Here is a 21,153-nt window from a genome sequence, read left to right as displayed (position 1 = left end):
AGTAGGTTCTGCTAATGGTGTTTATGAGCTGCCAGGCTGGGATTGGCCCTTAGGCAAGGAGGCATTTGCCCAGTGGGCTTCTTCTGCTTGGGGGGCCTTTTTGCAGCCTGGGGGCCCTTTTAGGTGACTCCCAGCAGGAGCAGTCTCTGCAGGCCAAGGCCTTTTGCAATGAGCTAACTGTGTTCAATTATTGCTTTAAAGTCCATGCTGTATTCAAAATGTTTTAGGACACCAATATAATACCATAAAAATTACTGTGTAGGACACGCCTCTGCTGAGAGGTCATGACTACTGTTTTTTAGGTTGTATTTATTTATTTGATGCCGTTAATGGAAAATGAACAAACCAAAAACAAATATTGAGATCACTGTATCCTAAAATCAAAAAGCACTATAAAGTGCAGTGAAACTCAGTGAAACAATCGTTAACCATCAGCCATGAGATGAGTATGGAAGCGGATTACATACCAAAAAAGGCAGAAGTAGAGACCACATGGTAATGTCTAAATACAGGCAAAGGAGAAGGAAGCGAGAGCCAAGGGTTGGAGCATCCAAGTTGTCCTTCGGCTTTAAAATGATCCAAAATGCTCATGAGTTCAAGTTAAAGAAGGAAGTCAGTGATGCTCAATGTACTTGAGGTTTCATTTGACGCCCACAACTGAAACTACCTCTTCGGGGTGTGTGTATTTACCTCAACAAGGAATATAATTGAATTTGGAAATTATCTCCAGTGCTACCTGCTCAGACCTGTTATTTCAGCTCCCTGAAAACTGTTGTATTGAGTTCTGCTGGGGAGAGTTCTCACGATGCATCTGTTTACCTAAACGGGGCTGCACCCAGTGCTCTAGGGTAATGAAATAAATTGTAAATCTATACCTAATTCATGTAAAACATAGTTTCAAGGAAAAAACTTAAGATACAGATCCTGGCAGGGTGCCAGGGACTCTCAGTCAGGTTCCCAGTCCCTATAACTCAGGGGAGAAATGAACTCATTAAACTGAACAAATGGAACCCAACTTATTTGTCATAGTTCAAAGGAAATGAGAGAGAGCAAAGGGGCTTGGTACAAATGAGTAGTAGTACACTCACAGGTCTAGAGGATATGTGCTTTACAGTTCTTTACATAATTTTTTCAAATTATTATTTGTTTTTTGGTAAAAGAAAATCCAAGTTTATATATTTTCTTTAATGTCAGCCTAGGCCGCATAAAGATCTGTTCAATATATGTCCAACATTCTGGTAAACTTAGGGAGGAGATGCAAAAAGAAAGAGAAGAGTTTGGTGACAGAGACAGAGGTCAGATGATTTGAAATCCTTCCTAGCTCTATGATTCTTTTGGTTTATTAGGTGAGTGCCTTTTTGAAGGCAAGGGGAGTGGAGAATTACTGGGAGTCTTTCTTAAATATCTCCCATGTCTCAGAGAAAAGATTGGTACCCTCATGAATAAAAGGCACCTCCAGCCAGGCCGTACCTTGGGAAATGTAAGATTTAGCCAGAGAAGTGTGGAAGAGCAACAAGACAGTGAGCTACAAGAGCTGGAAAATCTGAGAGAAAATGTTCTCTCTCATCTCCCCAGTCAACACACACACACACACACACACATTCATCTATACTTACAGGCTCCCTTGGATCATGCTAACTCACTGTCATCCAGACATGCATTGTGTGTGTACCATATGCCAGACAGGGGACTGTGGGAAGACACCAGGACAGCCTAAGTCTCATGTTGCTTAACACCCTCTGTCCATAGATCAAATACTTCTCTCACATTCGTCGTTTGCACTTTGGTGCAAATGAGTTTTAAAGCCTAGGTTGTTCCCTAACGCCACCCTGGCTTAGAGAACTTCTGATTGAGAAGGGGAGTCTCTTTGGGGCTTTAGTTCAACCCATCTGTCTGCAGGTTATTCCACCTAGCTGTTCCCTCCCTCTTCCCTCACTGCTCCAATTCTCCTCATTCAATACTCCAAAGAAGCTTGGGACCTGGAGCCCATTTTGCCTGTTCCTTCTCCCTGCTCCATGCAGTTCCTCTTATCAGGACTGGGCCCCTGCTCCTCATGTATGGAAGAGGGAGGGACTGGGCTTATCCCACAGAGCGACCCACAGCACTAGACAGTCCCTTCCTAATCACAGCAGAGCAATGGAGGGAGGTCAGATCAGGCCGATTCAGGGAATCAGGGCTATGAGGGCATGAGGGTCTCAGCTGGGATCTGCTCAGAAAGACATGGGAGCTTTTGATTTTTAGCATGTATCAATGGGAAAGGAGTCAACAAAGGAAACTCAAACACTGATACCGTTTACAGATACTAGAGCACAAATAAAAAGAAAGAAAGTAAGTTCAAAATTTGGGTTGGTGCTATAAAGATAATGCTAACTATGATCCTATGTGTAGCTGAATATATGTATATGTATGATTTGTCATCTATACACATATTATAACTATTGGATGCCTAGTTGGGGGGGGGGATATACAAGAAGATAAGGCGTAGTCAGTGCTTTCAAAGAGCTTGTTCTGTGCTTGTAGAGACCAAGTGCAATGTAATGGTGTGCTGGAGCCCACTCACATCTGCTGACGAGAGCCAATTGTACATGTCTCTTCCCAACTCCCTGTTTAGTGACGTCACTTTGTTTCAATTGACCGTGATGAGAGTATTTATAGAAATCAGAATTGTTTTTTTCTGGAGAGCTGGTTACCAGCACACCACTGATTATGCATCTCATTAATGTGGTAAATTAATTTTGTTGTGAATTTTATTGAATTATAGGTGCTTAAATCTGTTCACAGTTATACACAGTCTTCTGTTACTCATACAGCGCCATTATTTTTTTGTCTTAAAAGGAAGAGAGAGGCAGAAAACTGCCTTAGAGAATAAAAAATAAACTCATTATCTTAGGATTCAGGGTTCTTACTAGTCTGACCCCAGTGTATCTTACTCCCTCACCGACATCCAGGGCTTGGAGTATACTATGTAGAGACCACAATAATGGCTCACTTTTTTGACTTCACACTTCTTTTCTTGACCACTCATTTGAGAGATGCTACTTAATGGCAGCTCCAACTATGCTGCCTTGTGTTCTTATTAATTGTTTCTGCCATCTCACTTTCTTACCTCAAAGCCTGGGACTTCATGATCTGTTTCCTCCCTATGTATCCTCCATATACTGGATGCTCAATGAGCATTTGTTTGATGATTCAGATAATGAATTCCTCAAATTTCTTCTCTTACCATGAATGTCATGTTCCTAGTCCCATCCTGTTCATGACTCTGGACTTGGAGCAAAATGACTTTCTACTTCTCATGCTCAGGATGCACCACAGCTACTTATATCTGGGACTGCCATCCTCCACCTTATTAAGCCTTTTCTAGAATGCCCTTGTCTCCATTTCCAACCTTATAATAATCTTATGTTAAGCTCTTTGAAGGCAGGGGCAGGGACCCTGGTTAGTCTTCTTTGTATTTAAGCATAGGCATGGAGAACCAAACATTTGGCCACTCTCTCTCTCGGGCACTGCTGTCACGTCAATTTCCTTTCGCTGTTGAGAAAGGGGCAAACAGGTGGGAAGAGACCTTCAGAAACAGTTTCATTCCTTTCTCAGTTTTTATCACTGCCTCAGATCTCCACTGACCATTCGAAAGTTTGAGCAGAACCACAGAGCTCCAGGAGAAACCATTTGAGGCTTTGATTCAGGTGGGAAATAGAACAAAAACAGGGTACTCAAGAGACTCTCTGGCTTCTGTGAAATACACAGTGGAAAGGAGAGAGACTGGAGTGAAGGAACCAGGTTAGGCTACTAGGTGTTCAGGTACAAAGTATTGAATAGCCCCATATTATTGCTGTCAGTGGGCAGGAGAAGAAATAGACAAGGACAAAATGCATTTTGAATTAGCATGGTTTAAGGAAAGATATATGGAGAAAACATGAGAGAAAGGAGTAACCTTTGTCAGAGGTTTCAAGAGCAGATCGCTGATGAAATGTGATAACATTAATGAACTTAGAAAAGTCAAGATATGTTCAGTGAAAACATGATGAGTTCAGTTGTAAGCACATTGAGGTCAAGGTGACTCTTTGAAATCCAAGTCATGCTGTTCAGCAGGCAGTGTGAGATAGACTATGTTGTGTATATCGACGCTTTATCTTAGCTATCTATGCCTTATATTGTCTTGTCTTTGTCTTGCTAGAGACTTAGCAATGGCCTTTTGCCTTTTGCTGGTGTGCTAAAATATGGTGGGAAATATTTTAATTCTTCTATTTTTCAGAAACTAGTTATGTTTACTCTTTTCCACATTTACCTTTTAGTCTCAAAAGAATGTAAAAGCAATTTTTTAAAGGCACTGTAGTTGTCTCAAGAGGCTACACAGAATTGCCAAAATTTAATGCCAGCTCTCGACCATCTTTCCTTTCTCTAGATCTACTAGATAGCAGGTGCCTGATGCCCATTAATGAAGCCACTATGAAAAATCTGGAGTAACCAAAAAAGTCATTTTTCAATTAAAAACTGACAGAGTATATTTTCATCAAATAAACATAATTGACAAAGAAAAACCTCATCTTGTAAATTTCCGAGTTGACGCTCTAGCCAATCATAATATGTAAAATGGTATATGTGTGTCCCCTGCCAGCTATTAGATTATAGTTTTTTTTGAACTTGAAAAAAATAGAGTAAAAATCAGTTTTGACTGAAAGTTTAATACTCCCTCAAATCTGCCGCTGAAAGCATGAACGAGGTTAGACTGAACGGGCACGTTTAACCCTTTCTATAGCTCAATTTCCACTCCAACAAGGTGCATAAAGACACTGTCCAACAAGGGACACAAAATACCACTTTTATTCTTTTGACTTCTTATGTCTTGCTGAAACAGAAGTTCATCTGAAAAGATAGATTTTTGGAGACTGGTATTTTTTTTGTTTGCTGTAAGGCAGGGCATCATGATTTCTTTGGGTCCCTTCCAATCTCCTAATTTTCCTTCCCAAGCAAGTATTTGATTCCAGGAGGGTTAGTGAATGTCTCTGTGCTCCGCCATTCCAGTGATAAGAGCCAGATGAGATTTTAGAAATCCCGGGACAATTGAAATGTGCACCATTTTATCGTTGAGTTCCTTGGGACCCCCTGTCTATATTTGTGTTCCTCGGAGTACAGACTCTGTTGTAGAGAATTTGGTGCCACTGAACCCTGCAAAACCAGGCGCGCAGCATCTGTTGGGGAATACAATCTGGTTTCTGTAGATCAGAAGCAGTTCTCTAAACATTAGACTCTAAAGGATTTTTAAAGAGAGAGTGTCTACTCAGGGAACTTGTTATGAGTCCCTTTCAACTGGAGTCAGAACTAAGAATACTCAGCAGATGGTGTGGAGTGAGGTAAATTGCACGCAGCCTTCAGTCATTAGTGACAGATCTATTTTAAAGGCATGAGATTTTGTAACAGGGTACAAAGGCAGCTCACGATTCTAATTGTTGGGCCCCATTAGAAGGAATCTTCTGGAGACCCATTGTTTCTTAGAGCACCACAGTCAACCCCCAAATGAAAAGCATCCTGCTGGCTAATTAACTTGCAGCACTTTCTTCTCTATTGTGTGCTGATTTTTTTTGTTTTAATCCCAGGCCCTGTTTCTAGTTGAACTGATGGAGTCTTCTATTATTTCACGCAAATATTTTATGATGAACAGTTTCACTCACCCACTCACTGCTTTCATCTTACTTTTCATTATAATAATCTGCAATAGAGGGAAGATTTTAAAATTCGAGCTCTCCTGTCTCATTTTTCAGTAACACGAAACTCTGTGACCCTAGGATGATAGATTTTACCCTATTTTTTTGAAGTACTACGTAAGAACATACAATGTGATTAATTTGCTTTTCATCTATTTCAACACCCCATATGAACATTACTAAATAAAAAAGAATTCAATTTCATGACAAAATACACAGCAGTGTCTACTGCCTGGAAGTTCTATTTGAGCAAGTGCATTGCCAAAGCAAAATCAGAAGAATTCATGGAAGACTGGGAATGTTAAAGTAACCTTTCTCTTGGAATTGTAATCATTACATAAAATGAAATGTAAGAGCAAATGAGGCCATTGAAAAGAGAGATTATTATACATCTGACCATTTGAGAAGCACCCCAAGGAAATGGCTTAAAAGTCCCACGAATTGTTCAGTAGTGCTCTCTTAGCTGTATGGCCTGTGGAACAAGGAGGCAGAAATGGAAAGATAATGGATGGAGGGGAGGAGTCTCAGATGCCACAGAAATCTGTAGCATGGGGGGGGCGGGGGGGAGGGAAGGGCAATTCAAAGTTAAAAGTAATGGCAGGCACCTGGCCCAGGGCTGGGGTCACAGGTATACTTTTTTCTAAGGAGCCTTCCGGGCTTCTTCTGGTGAAGGACCAAGACTGTGTGATCCTAGGGCTGCAGATAGTCAAAGATATTAAGTAATGGAAGGTAAATATTTAAATTAATAACTCATAATAGTTCTCCAAATGTCTGTAAAAGGCTTTCATTTAACAATAGTTGGCAAATATTATGTCATTGGAAAATACAGCCAACCTTCGGCTCATCCAAAATATTGTCATCACCCCCGCTTTAATATTTAAGAGATTAATGTTTCAAGACTCTTTCAAAAAATTGTATTTGGAGCCTGATTGAAAGACTTCTCTGCCTCCCATCATTATTCATTGTTAATTTGTGACTTTGGATGTTCTAAATACATTTAAATTGTATATGTCTATGAGGAACTCAAAGTGTAGTCCCTGGACCAGCAGAATCAACATCACCTGGGAACTTGTTAAAAATGCAAATTTCTGGGTCCCAACACAGACCTCCTGAATCAGAAGCTCAGGAGCGTGGGCCAACTTGTGTTTGAACAGCCCTCTGTGTGAGTGTGATGTGCACTCGAGTTTTAGGATTGCTACTCTGTGGGAATAAGCAGGTACCAGGGCATAATGATTTGAAGGACCGTGCTTGCGGAAGTCTTTGTGATTTATGAGGTAGGTAGTAGTTGATCACTGTTATTTCAGTACCTGCTAGGTGTGAAGCATTCCAGTGGTTTCATTTGTATTAAATACAGAGCTGAAGTGTAACTCCTCTCACTCATAGTCACATAGAGAAAGATCAGGAGGTCAGAGCCCAAGGATACCTACGTAGGCCCAGAGCCCTGAAGTGCCAGAGACCAAAACCCTTTGTCTTGAGAAATGTTAACACTCCTTTTGTTTTCAAGGTTTGTTTAATTTTATCATTTCTTTACCAAAATTGTCCACTCCTCTCCTTGTTTTATTTTCCACCTCTAAAAAGAGAAGCCAAGTTCAGAAAGGAAAGCGTGCCTGCCACCCATTTTGTCCTCAGGGGAGATGCTTGTCCATCCTGCTCTGACCTCTACTTGCCCATCGCCACTCAGCACCAGGGTGCTAACTTCACAATACAGTCACCAATCTTCCATTTTGTGTCCTTGGCACTTCCTGGAATGCCTGTGTTGACTATCTCAGAAGAATACACGGCAAAGCAAGGATCAATGTTGACAAATGTTTTGATAGGGCTAATTTTTTTCTTCCTTATCCTCGGGGAGTCACCACTTAATCTTAGTTACTATAGTTCCTAAGTAATCTCTATACTAGGAATAACAACACTTACCTTACAGGAGTCTTGGGAAGATGAGGTGAAAAAATCCTGAAAGACCTAGAATGGTTTTTGACCCATACAAATGATCAATTGTTATTTAATACCAATACAAGTATCTTGGTTACTTTGAAATTTCCCTTAGTTTCTCTCAGTTAGTACCTTTGAAAGTAGTCATAAGGAACCAGTTCACAAGAAAATCATTCTTATTTCATTATAGTACAAAGAAGATATGATATAGTCAAGGAGATAAATATTTGAATCATTCACCCTGGTATGCTTGTAAAAAATTACTATTTAAATGAATTTCCTAACCACTCCTACTATGTAGAAGAAGATGCTTTACTCTTTAATTATTATAACAGGAGACTGGGGAAGAAGCAGATTAATTTGTTTTTGAGGCTAGAAGGATAAGGGCAGAATGTTCTCTTGTGCAAACAAAATAGAAGCTTCTCTTCCCTTTAGTTTAGTCAACCTCCTTTTATTGGGTACATACCATGTACTAGAGATCCACTCCCCAGGTAGTCTAGCTTAGAATGGATCCCCAGGCCCAATTATCTGCACAACTGCTAGAGAAAAGGCTGTCTCAGTTGACTCCAAGAATGTCTTGGGGAATTACATTGTATCCATGGAAATGAGTGCAGAGCGCCCACTTGCACAATGGAAGATCCACCATAACAAACCTGGATCTATGGGTAGCATCGTCCTCAACTTGAGCCGCATCCTCTGGGGTTTATGAGGCCAAAGGGATACACACAGGGACTGCTTTTGTTTTTGATTATCTGGGAGCAGGATGAGATGTCATTCTCCCTCATATGCTAATAAAACTTTTAACACAGCTTGTTCTCTGAAAAGGTGGAAAACTGGACTAAATTCTGGATTATAAGTGTCAAGTCAAATGTGCTATATAACCAAGGAATACCAGTATATAATATTGTTGATTATGCATAAATCTATATTTTTGTATGTAATCTTTATAATTATTTCACTCATCAGAGAAATTTATCCAGCTGAGACATAAAAACCTGATCGAGACATAAAAAGCTATTTTCTTCCCAAACAGTCATAGGGACAGTATTGTCTCTATCATTCATTAGGGCCTAGCCCAGTGCTGAGCACATATTGGAGACATCTAACAAATCCTTTAGAAATGAGTACCGTGGGAGTCAATTACTCGGCCAATGAATTGCATAAGGAGGTTGAGTCCATCATATATTTACCTTCAGTTGACCCGAGTGACATTTGGTTTGCAACCTTGCATTCAGTTTTTTCCACCCACCAGTACTCCTAGAATTTTACTTTTACTCTTCTTCCTCTACTTTTTGTTTTTCAAAAGAAAGTACACATCCACATACAAAATATCTGCCAGTACAGCCCAGAGCTGAGTGGTATCACTTAGCATAGCCTGTGAAACAGGCCAAAGAGCTGATTGATGTTATGCTATGGACAAATGTCCTTATAGATCTTAGAACAAATCCCTTATTTTTCAAGAAAATAAACTTTAAAGCATGAGGACTTCTGAGGTGAACAGAAAGTACATGAACCCAAGAAATGTTTTAAACAAATCTTGTTCTCTGTCCCTGTGTTCTAACATCTGTATTCACCCCTGTATTTACAATCTGTAAAATGCTTTGAACTCTCGCAGTCCTAGTTTCTTATCTAGGCAGTTGTTACAGTAAACAAGTTTTCATTAAACAAATTTTTGAGTGTTTGGGGGGCTGGGGAGTGATAGGAGGTTAAAGTTGTATTTTTAGCCAACAATATTAACAAGAAGTGTTTCAAGTGTTTCTGAAAACATGATGGTGGCATAACAAAAAAAAGTAATAATAATAAGGTGGAGGCAGAGTTCTAATTAAAACAGAGCTTTTTCATCCAAGGTAGGACTTAGAGACCTCTGCTTGCTACTTTGTTTTTAAAACAAACTCTCCTACAAGTGACTTCCAGTAGCAACGTTAGCATTCCACCCAAACAGAGGTAATTAAGAGTCCTTCTGTGTGTTAAATTAGGTATCTACAGGGGTGGGGAAACTTCAGATTTTTATGGTGAGCCAGAGCCTCTTTTCTTGTTAATCATGCTCTAAAAATCTCATTCGACAGCAGACTAGTGACTCTCAGCCCATTAGAACAACTGAACTAAGAAGCCCAATGAAAGGTTCTGAGGCTCACAAAGAAGTAAAAACAGAGTCTGGATTAGCGCTGCTTAACAGGCCACTCACTGGGCGATGCTCCCTCCCGACTCCCGTTCCCCATCTCAGAAAATAACAGACTCCAAACGACTGGCCAAGAGCGGCTACCTTTTATACCTGTGGCTGAATTATTTAATCTTTGCTTAAAATTAAATAATGGAAGTAACTTTGTGATTTTGGAATGGAGGATTACATCTTCTTAGATATCAGTTGAAAACCCAAGTGGCATAGAAGGGTAATGCATTTCAAAGAGACACAGTTCCATCCTTGTATATACTTCATTTGAAATTGCAGCCTTCCGTGTGGTAGGACGCATTCCTCAGCGAGTTTGGTACAGCAGCGTAAATTGTTATTAAAAATAAGGCAAAATCCATTTCAAGGATCTTTATTCTCTGTGAGGAAAAAAATTGTTTAATAAATTCAAATGGACCAAACTATGTTGCTGTTGACTTTGCTGAAGTTGCAAGCATGAACTGACTTGAAAGGTGATGAATTCCCCGCTGTTGGAGGATGTGGAGTTTCAGTTGGATAATTCCAGGTGATGCTGGGGTACATGGTCTTCAAGGTCCCTTCTCATCCTGAGATTCTATGGTTATAGAATCCGCCATTTTATTAAAAGAAGAACTTTTAATGGTGTTTGCAAGGAAATGATAAAATAATAAAAGGGGAAAGGCAAAGATGATTTTTCAGTTGTTGATAAGCAATCACTTCACTTTGTAATAACTTTTTTTTAATTGCTTGTTTGTTTGTGGCAAATGTCGTATTGTAATCAAGTGGCTTTTACAATAATAAAACACTTCTCCAATTAAATTGCACTGTGAAGAATTCAAAGATGAATAGAAGTGGTTTCTGCCCTTAAGAAGCTTATTTATAAGCATTCCTTGTAAAATTGGCTTTTTTTATGATGATAAAAGAAATATATGTTTATTGTAGAACATTTGGAAGCTAGCAGGGACTATAAAAAACCCACAATTGCCCCACTAGAGAAGATCACTCTTCATATTTTAACTATTTTGGTGTATTTCTTCCATATGTATTCAAATTCCCATTAGTACTAATTTTTCATATTGTATATCCTATTTTAACCTGCTCTTTATGTTTCATAGTATAATTGTACATCAAAACAGAATTATGTCTCAAAACAGAGCTAAAGTGATTCATCTGTTAACATTTTTAAAGTCCTACCTGGATGAAATGGACAAAAAGAAGCACATCTCTATGGAGGAGGGGAATCAAGGATTTTTCTTGTTCACCTGATCAATTACGTAGCAATCAGCCCTATAAAAAGTCTAAACTACCAAACTGACAAGCAGAATTTTATTTAGAGGCCATATATAAAAGCTAAATGGAGACAAACAACAAAAAATATATAAAAACAAAAATTGAAAAATACAGCTTTTAACAAAAAATAAGAACTTAAAAAAAATAGTATCTAGATTTACTCAGACTGATTTTTTTACCCTGGGCAATTACTAAATAATTCTTTAGCTCTTCTTTGTGCTTCTACATCAAGCCTCATTGTCCTAAGTAGTAAATTTTGTACACATCCTGTTTTCAAACCTTCAAACACAATATGCATTGCACAGTATGTAATTTGGGTCGTGTATATAATTCCTAGCCAGGGAATGGCTTTGTCGACATGTTAAATGTTCCTTAGGAGTTGTAAACATAGACAAAGTTAACCGCAAGAAACAGTATAGGAGAAAATACAAAATTTTGCATAGCTTCTGTGGTTCTGATTTATTTCCCTTTGGTTCTTTGCTTTAGCACTGAAATAGAGTCAGTGGGTAATACTGGTAATTGTAGCTGACAGTGACAAGGGGTTCTGTATTTTCACAGCAGCACAGGGAAAAGGGCCCTTCCTCGTCCTGTCTATCCTGCTCTCAGATTACTTTCTTTGACTTGCCAAGTAAGACTTTTTTGGTGAACTGCATCAGGTCAGTTATTTCTGAACGGAATCACCACTCTGCGGTGGTCTGGCTGAATGCAACGCATTTATAACAATTTTAAAGATTCCTCCAGGAGTTTTATAAAGACATATGACATTAAACTGGACAAATCGTAGTAGGTAATAGGGGAATGAAATCCTTCACTGTAGTGGTTCAGCTTTTTTCACAAAAGCCCTGAAGATTTTAGCGAAAATCCCCAGAAACAATGTCAAGTTTCTCAACAGGTTTCTGGTGTTTTAGTTCTTTCCCTAAACAGTAGTTAATGAAGGACTAGTTGTTAGAAAAGCAATTGCTTTGCTGTTCTGCAGGGGCTGACTTTTATCTGATAAACCCGCTACAGAAAGCCTCTGAACACTTTAGAAATTGCTCAGATTTACATCTAAAATTAGAATTGATGGTGTGTGGCGAGCTGGTTAACCAAGGTACATGAGCTCAAGTAGGGTTTTTCTCTCGTTTGAGTTCTTCTCAGTCCTTTCTTAGGTATGATAGTGCATTTTAGGACCCACTTGCTTTATTATTATGATTACTATTATTATTTTAATTCCTAAGTTAAACTTAATAAATGAGAAAGGATCAACAAGCCTAGAATTTCTTTCCATATTAAAAACTAAGTTCTATTTAGTCCTTGGCTAGTAATACACGCATATATCTCATTTATATAGCATATATCATAAAGATCAAGATCGTTACTTGATCTTTACGCAAAACAGATCCAAATTCTTATTCCCCTTTTATGCATAAGGAAATAAGTTCAGAGGCTTTAGTAAGTTGACCAGAATTACTCAGCTAATAAGAGTTAGAACTAAGAATGGGATCTTTTTTCCACATCTTCTGGTTCAAATGCCATGTTTGCTCATCAAGATGCCCCGTATGGTTTTTCGTTTTTCTAATTGATTTGTGTCTTATTGTAACGAATTTAACAGAAATATCTAAATCTCTTAAATAACACCTAAAATGTTAAAGAATTTAAATTCGGCATATTTATAGTTTCTTAACTTACAGGCTGCCATATTTCTACTAGTCTTTAAGGGCTTTGGGGCCATAAAGATCCAAATCCAGGCAGCTTCTGGTACCAAACAGTTGACCTTGCTCTGGCTCACATCACAAGCTATATACAAAGCCAACCAGCAAACTAACAAATGCACACTATTCGTCCAGGGATGGATGAGCAGGCAAAGGGGCAGTTGGAGAGGAAAAAATTGCCCTCTACCCTCTTAGGTTAGTTAATGGGGGCCTGAGAACTAGAATAACAAAAGACAGATTAACAGGTGAAAAGGCACACAATTTTTATCAATGTTTACGTGCACAGCAGGTCATGAGAAAGAAGTAAAACTTAAAGAAGTAGTTAGGAGTTCACAGAAAAGGAGTGAAACTGAAAGGAGTGGTTAGAATTGAGGGCTCTTATACCCTTCTGAACAAAGGAAAGAGGGTTTGGACTTGAAGGGATGATAAATTGTGGGGAAGTGACTCCAAAATATACAGGGGAAACTAATGGAAGATAAGTGCTATTTTCATAACATCTATTTGCTCAAACTCATCTTGGTATTGACTCTCCATCTTGGCTGAGAAGAGTCACTTCTTCCTCCCAGTACAGGAGTGGTGGTGGCACTTCCTCAAGGGAAATGTGTGCTCTCCTTTAAGGTAGGTCAGGGGAGGGCAGAGAACTCCTCTTGCATCTCTTGATTCTCAATTGCTTCCGGCTCAAAATAATCCTTATGCCAAACTGGAAATCTTTGATATTTTGGGGTGACATATTCTGATCCCCTTAATTTCCCCCAACTAAAACTTTTCCAGAAGTTTCATACATCAAAAGCCGAGTTGGTCACTGTGAAGAAAAGATCGGAGTTAGTGGCTGAGAGGTAAGAGATTTGCAAAGGGAGAGAAGAACATGGATTAGAATGAGAATAAATAAGCAGAAAGAACAAATCGAAGCACTTTTCCCCATATCCCAGTAAATCAGTCTCCCAGTCCTGGGAAAAGGTCAATTTAAGCAGTTCTGTCTCATTTCAGGAAGCAGTGGTACAGGCGGGAGTAGGGTACGCCCTGAACTTAGGCCTTTACGTGGTGTGAGAAACCAGGCATTTAATGAGGGGCATTTCTATGGAAACAAAAGAAAAACAAAGATTAATGGCTGAAGCAGACTATAAACCCAGTTTTTTAGCCCAGAGGGCAGTCCAGAAGATTTCTAAATGTTACACTCAAAGTGTCTTTAGATGTTGGAGTGAGGATAGTAGTGGCAGTCTCACAGTCATGGTTATGTTCTAGAGCTCAAAGGACCAGGCTCTGGTGAGCTTCCCAGTGGCTCAAACTGTTGTGGTGATAAATCCTTTGAAGTTACATCCAGTGATCCAGCCTCAGCTTGAGGGGCTTCAGGAAAAGGGCAGTTTTAGTTCTCAGTGATGTCAAGTCAAGAAGGTGGGAGAAAATTGGAAACATTGATTATAAGATGGCAAGACCTAGTTTACAAAGAAGTGAAAATAGCTCAACAACAATGAACAACCAAAAAGGTGGGTTATAATTTTCCACAGAAATATAACATCTCCCTCTAAAATCACTCTCATTTTGATCAGAGATAATCAGAGTGAGACTACTTTTGTTTGCAAAATAAGCCTAATCTCATTAAAATTGAACTAATTAGGGGGCTGGTCCAGTGGCATAGTGGTTAAGTTCCTGCACTCCACTTCCGTGGCCTGGGGTTTGTGGGTCCAGATCCCTTGCATGGCCTACTCCACTCATCAAGCCATGCTGTGGTGGTGTCCCACATACAAAATAGAGGAATATGGGCACAGATGTGAGCTCACAGTGACTCTTCCTCACCAAAAAAGAAAAAAGCCCTAATTATTTGCATAAGTGTGGCAAGAATACTAATGAACCACATAGGCCTTTTCAAGTTTTGCTTTCCTGGAACTTTTAATAAGGATTCTCAGAGTAAGCTTTTAAAAGCCTCTAAAGGCTAGGAAGCCAAGCTGAGAACTCACCATCAGACTTTGCCTGCAATACCTATAGATTTGGGTGAATTCCTCTCTTCTCAAGGTCCCCAAAATATGTTGATGTCCTTGGGCCTGCCAGGATGTATCTTCCTTACTCACGCATAAGGCTGGGAACCATATTAGACAGATACCAGGCCCGTTTTTCCAAAAATACTTTGTAAGCATTTCTCTATAAAGTCAACCTTAGTTCCTTAAAACCATCTTGTCGAATCTGATTCTATGCGATATGCCATTCCAATCAAAGCCTTGGTGATATAATCAGTGCTTCCAATTGTGTCCTGTTACAAGGAGAATCGATTCTTATTGAACTTATGTGAATAACTACATTGCTGCAAAAACAAGGATACTCAGTAAGAGCTTTTTAATTTTGTAAAAATTGGGCAGGGAGAAAAGATACGTTTCACTTTTGTTTACAAGGTATAATCTATTAAATTGTGAGTTATAGATAGTTTATGAGAAAAGAGAAAGAAGTTCCTTATATAAAGAAAATTTAAAAACCAGAGAGATTTCAAACAAATAGGCCATAAAAATTATCATCATATTTCATCATTTCATTCAGGCCCATGTAATTAATTCTTGTTCTGTTTGATCTTGGGTTAGTGGTTTTATGAACCCATCAGCTTCTCCATTAGTTTTAGAAATCCTTAGTCCAGTGGTATGACCCTACAGTTATTTAAGCAATGTCATCAGAAGCATGGACTCCAGAGTGCCTGTCATAGTCCTTGCTGTGAGCCTCTGAAACAGTGCTTTGTTGAAGATGATGCACTGTAGCTGATTGCAAGGGCTTTCAGGAAAGCATAAGAGTCAAACAATAACTCTGTGAAAGACAAAACACTTAAAATGGCCGTGGTTAAATATGTGACGAAAGTTCATTATAATACAATTGACAAGGAAATTTGGTTGTTTCTGGCATAGTACACTTTAAAGTAATTACTGGAATTATAGTGATAACATTATACCAGGACATACCGTGGACAGCTAGAATACTGACAAAGTTTTAGGAATTTTATACAATATCATTTTGCCCATGCAAGATAACCTGGGGAAGATTTGGCTTATTTCTTATTTGATAATGCTTCCCATGCAATTTAATATATTAAATAAACCTAATTAGTTTAACATCTCTCTTTTTACCAAGTGAGAGAACAAATCCTTAGAGATTTTCCAGGAGCCCTCTAGGAAATAGGAAGGCAGTTCAAGGTCAAGAAAACTTCTTTAGGGGCTGGCCCCATGGTGCAACAGTTAAGTGCACACGTTCCGCTTTGGTGGCCCGGGATTCACTGGTTCGGATCCCAGGTGTGGACATGGCACCACTTGGCAGGCCATGCTGTGGCAGGTGTCCCACATATAAAGTAGAGGAAGATGGACACGGATGTTAGCTCAGGGCCAGTCTTCCTCAGCAAAAAGAGGAAGATTGGCAGCAGATGTTAGCTCAGGGCTAATCTTCCTTAAAAAAAAAAAAAAAGAGATAAAGAATACTTTTCGAATTTGATTTTGGCAAGTTGTTTGAAATGTCAAAAGGTTTCAACACTTGATTAAATAGGATCACAGATCACTATGAAACAATACTTAGTTAACTTTTTAACCAAAGTGAAAATAAAAGAGTTCAAAGATAAATACAGAAGAAAACATGATTGTAAAAAAATAAACCTTAACTCTTTCAATATTGAGAAGACTTGGTTTTCTATTTTTTTTTTTTTTTTTGAGTTCAGCTTTTTATTCACCATGTTACAAGAGGTTTAGGCAAAAAGACCAAAGCCCATGTCATCATCAGACTCCTCAGATTCTTTCTTTGCTTCCACTTTCTTCTCCTCAGCTGGGGCAGCAGCGGTGGTGGAGGGGGCAGGACCTCCTGCTGGGGCAGCCCCAGCAGGCGGGGGAGGTCCACCAGCCCCCACGTTGCAGAGGAGGCTCCGGATGCTGACATTGGCCAGGGCCTTTGCAAACAAGCCTGGCCAGAAAGGTTCGACATTTACACCGGCAGCTTTAATGAGGGCATTGATCTTATCCTCCTAAAACAAGCGAAATGGCAATCCGTTAGAGAGCAAAGTGAAGCTTTCGTCAATGTCTCCGAAATATGTGATGGTCACCTCATCGTCGTGCAGGATGAGGGCCGAGTAGATGCAGGCAAGCTCCGAGACCCAGGCCCTGGTGCGCGTGAGGGCTGGGCGGCCCTGCCGGGAGCGGTGCTAGTCGCTGGATGAAGGGAGGGCTCGCCCCACCGCGGCCTTAGCTTCCTCCGAAGGAACGAGCACCTTAGGGGCAGCTGAGGAAAGGGGGTTTTCTTAGATAATCAAAGACGTGACACAGACAAAATGAAACAAACAGAATCTTTGTTTTCTAGGTGGATTACTCAAGAAGTAAAGAAAATCTATTACAATCTTTTATTAAGAATAGGCCAATCATCCAAGATAACTTTGTTTTTTTAACAGAGGAAAAAAAGCAAACTCTAAATTTTATAGCAGTACACTCTTTGGCTATTTTTTTTAAAACTTCATTAATAAATCCATTCAGTCTTAGCCAGCTTGATCTCACAAGATAAGATTCTTCTTCTTTCCCTCTCTTTTTCTTTTTTTTCACAGATCCTTCACAACTTTCTATATCCATTCATGATTTTGTCCTTCATTATCTTCTTTCTCATTCTGAAACAACCTTGAAATGACCTCTAAACTACTTTAGGACAAGAACACTCTCTTCTTTCCTTAACAAAAAAAAAAGATTTGCATACAGCTTTTTTTCTTTATTCTTATTGTTCCTAATAGTTCATTTACAATATATTGATTACAATTCTTAACCCTTAGTAACCTTAATTTCCAATGAAGGCTGGGAAGTGGGCAATTAGGAACTGTCACATTGCAGTATTCTGTAGTACAGGAACAAATTTAGGAATAAACCATTTCATAATTTCTAAAGGCATATGTTTGTGTTTCCTCATAGTACGATTTTTCAACGTGGCAAGAGAACATGTTCACTAACATACTCAAATGACTTTAGTCTTTCTGTAAAATTAAGACACCAAAAGTAGATGAGCTTATGTTTAATAATTAATGTTTCAGTATTTTATCTTATTTGGTAAGGATCTAGATATTCAGTGAATATCTATCATTTAAGTTAGTATAAGTTTAAGGTTTCAAGTTACCAAAAAGATTTTGAAAACTATTTTTAAACTGACATATTATAAAACATAATTGTGGTTGAAATAAAATTGTCAGAACAATGATTCAATTTGATTCAAATCAAATCTATACATTTTATACTCTTAAACATCTAGTAGTTACATTAGTTTATTTTACTTGTAAACCCAAGTAGAATAAAATGTGTATGTGTATATATTTAATGCTGACAACTCTGAAAATGTACGCGTTTTTATTAAACCAATAATATTAAACTAGTTTTATTTACCAAAGATTATCCCAGATCACATGAACATGAAAAGTATTTGGGTTAGTTCTTACATTTCTGAGAGTTTTAGGAATACTTAACTTATACATGCTTATGGTTTTCCAAGCCGATTTAGAAGAGAGCTCCTTGATTAATGTGGTAATACTATCCAGAGGTAAGCAAATATCATATATACACACACATATATGTATGTATATATGCCACACATACTACATGCATAAATACATAGACAAACACAAACAGAGATTTTTCTTTTAAGACTTTAGCCATGAGTCAGGTGTAAATACTGAAGCACAAAACTCACTAATTTATGTAAGAGATGGTTCTCATTTTCATCTTTTTTTTTTAATCCTAAATTGTTTCTGGCAAATAGAATGAGTCAAAGCTGCTTGATCAATATGAAGACTAAAGCTTTGTACCAATATTTGTAGGGGAGACTTCTAAGGTTTTTTTCCTGACATACAATCTTATGGAGGCTGTGACTTTAATCCCAGGTGGTTGTTTTAGTCTCCTGAGAAGTTAAAGCAAGATGCTCTTTGGGCTGGGTGCCAGAGTTATTTCCCTGGTAGTTTACTTTTCAAGGAGACATCTCTGCCATCCTTACAAAGATGGTTTTGGGTGGTAGAAGATTTACATCTTAAAGAGGGAGAGAAAGGATGCAAGCTTTCAAGTAGTTGCTCTAAGAAAGAGTCTAGGGCCATATTTACTATTTCTAGGGTTTTGTTGTTGTTGTTGTTTCCCCGGGACAAACAGTCAATTCTTCTGACAGCATTAAGCTTTCTCAAACAGGCATTTTAAAAGGAGGAGAGAGGATGGTTTACGGTGGGTATGGATCTTAATTTTGTTCTAAATGTGGTTTCTCCTCTTTGATTTTGTTAAGGGAGTCTTTCAGGCTGGCCATAATGGTTTCTTTTCTCCTTTCAATGTGATCCTCCTATGGGTACTAATAGGACATTTATTTAGGATGAGAGCTCTCTCAAAGTTCTTTAAAATATAAAACCTTTCCCAAATCCAAGGATCATCATCTGGCCATTGATGATTCAGGATTTCCAAAGGTACACCTGTTCTAAAATGTGAGTGAAAACCAAGAAGCCTTTTGTGACTCAACACCAATAAGCTTTTTTATGGCTTAACCATAGACAAAAGAGGCATACCCAAACAAGGTGCAGAAGAAGCAGCCCCCGTGACCCAAGGTCACTCCTAAAGATAGCCAAAGAGAAAGCAAGCAAAGACCTCTGTTGCTACAGGCAGTAAGATGGTGTTTGTGAAAACTTGTGTCTCCAGTCTCCCACAAAAGTGAGACACCTCCAATCACAGATGCCAGTCTGTGACATGTGAAGGCAATACTGAGATGGGACTTTCCCAGCACGAACAAGGTAACAAGGAAAGAGATGACAAGAGCTCCTTATAGGCTAAGGTACTTCATTTAGACAAACTCCCCTGAGAGCTGGAATAGTCAGACAGAAAATGACGCTTGTGCACTTTGTGTCTCAGATTCCTAACCCGATGGCTAGCCACCTCCAGATGCAGGCCCAGCAGCCTGCACCTCTGGCAGGTGGAAAATCAGGGAGAGACTACTCTCTCCAGATCTAAGCCAAGCTCTCAGGACCAAAAACAAAATAGAAGAACTCCATCTCTTTTTTTTGAATTGTTGACCCACAGCAAAATTTGTCCACATGGATGCTGGTCTGAGAACTGTGAATTCAGTGATCTCTGAGGCTTACGAGACCTATGCCCATGTTCTATCTTATGATTCTCCTAATGACAAGCAATACAAAAGACAGAGACAAAGGGAAAACAACGTTATCTACAGGCGGGAAAGGATCAATAACGAAAGTATGCAGGGGCTGGCCCCATGGCCTAGTGGTTACATTTGCTTCAGCAGCCTGGGTTTGGTTCCCAGGTGTGGTCCTACACCACTCGTCAGCAGCCATGCTCTGACAGCGACCCACACACAAAATAGAGGAAGATTGGCACAGATGTTAGCTCAGGGCGTTATCTTCCAAGTCAAGCAAGAAGAGGAAGACTGGCAAACCAATGTTAGCTCAAGGTGAATCTTCCTCATCCAAAAAAAAAAAAAAAAAGAAGTATGCAAACTCAAAATCACCCAAAGTACTGGTTATTACAAATGTAAAGGAAAAGACAAAGAGAGGCTCTGACCACTCTCACTTGATGAGCCTCTAAGCAGAAATCTGGGATGCTAAGTTGGTAAGAATTCTTACCTTTGCTGGCTTTGTCAGAGTTCCGGAAATCTCAGCTACAGGCTCCAGAGCAAGTAGGAAGTCCCAAGGCATCCCATCCTCATGGCAAAACTATCAGGAGAAGAGAAACTTTTCCTCTACTCTCTTGGCCTGCAAATTAGACTCATAAAAGACAAATAAACAGGAGAAAAGCCACACAATTTTTATTAATATTTACATGCACTTGGAGTTCACAGAAAGAAACAAAACTCAAAGGAGCGGTTAGCCTTGGGGGCTTATATATGCCTCTTAACAAAGGAAAGAGGGTTTGGGTTTCAAGGGATGACAAAGTGTGGGGAAGTAACTAGGAAATATATGAGGGAAAGGAATGGAAGATAAAGGCTATTTTAGTCAGGTCTGTTATGCAAACTCATCTTGGTGTTGACTTCCCCTCTTTGATAACGGGTCACTTTTCTCTTCCTTACTGGGAGGGGGACATCTCCCCTAAAGGGAAATTTAAGCTCTGCTTTCAGGCAGATAGGTGGAGAGCAGAGAACTCTTCCTGCATCATTTGATTCTCCATTGCCTTCAGCTCAAAATAATTCTTATGTCAAATTGTCATATTTTTGGGTGGCATATTCTAATCCCCTTCAGAGTAAATTTGACTCCATCAGTTCAACTTATCACAATTATACCAGGTCAACAGTTTCTCTTTTTATATGCAGATTAGCATGGTTTCTTTGCTTCATTATTTTCTGTAGGATGCCAAACCAGAAGCATTTAGAAAGGGAAGGGGCACTTCAGATTTCGATCATGCCTTTGAGGGAGTAAATGGGGAAATGG

The 21,153-nt window shown here is 39.2% G+C and overlaps 1 pseudogene; it reads right to left on the bottom strand.

The window, feature by feature from the left end:
- Positions 1-16,467: 16,467 nt before the first annotated feature.
- Positions 16,468-20,424, bottom strand: LOC139042255 (large ribosomal subunit protein P1 pseudogene; annotated as a pseudogene).
- Between the last annotated feature and the right edge of the window lie 729 nt (positions 20,425-21,153).

Source organism: Equus asinus, chromosome 27 (genome assembly GCF_041296235.1).
Source record: "Equus asinus isolate D_3611 breed Donkey chromosome 27, EquAss-T2T_v2, whole genome shotgun sequence".
Lineage (NCBI taxonomy): Eukaryota > Metazoa > Chordata > Mammalia > Perissodactyla > Equidae > Equus > Equus asinus.
Note: the sequence above shows the minus strand (reverse complement) of the source record. Positions and strands in the feature narration are given on the sequence as shown.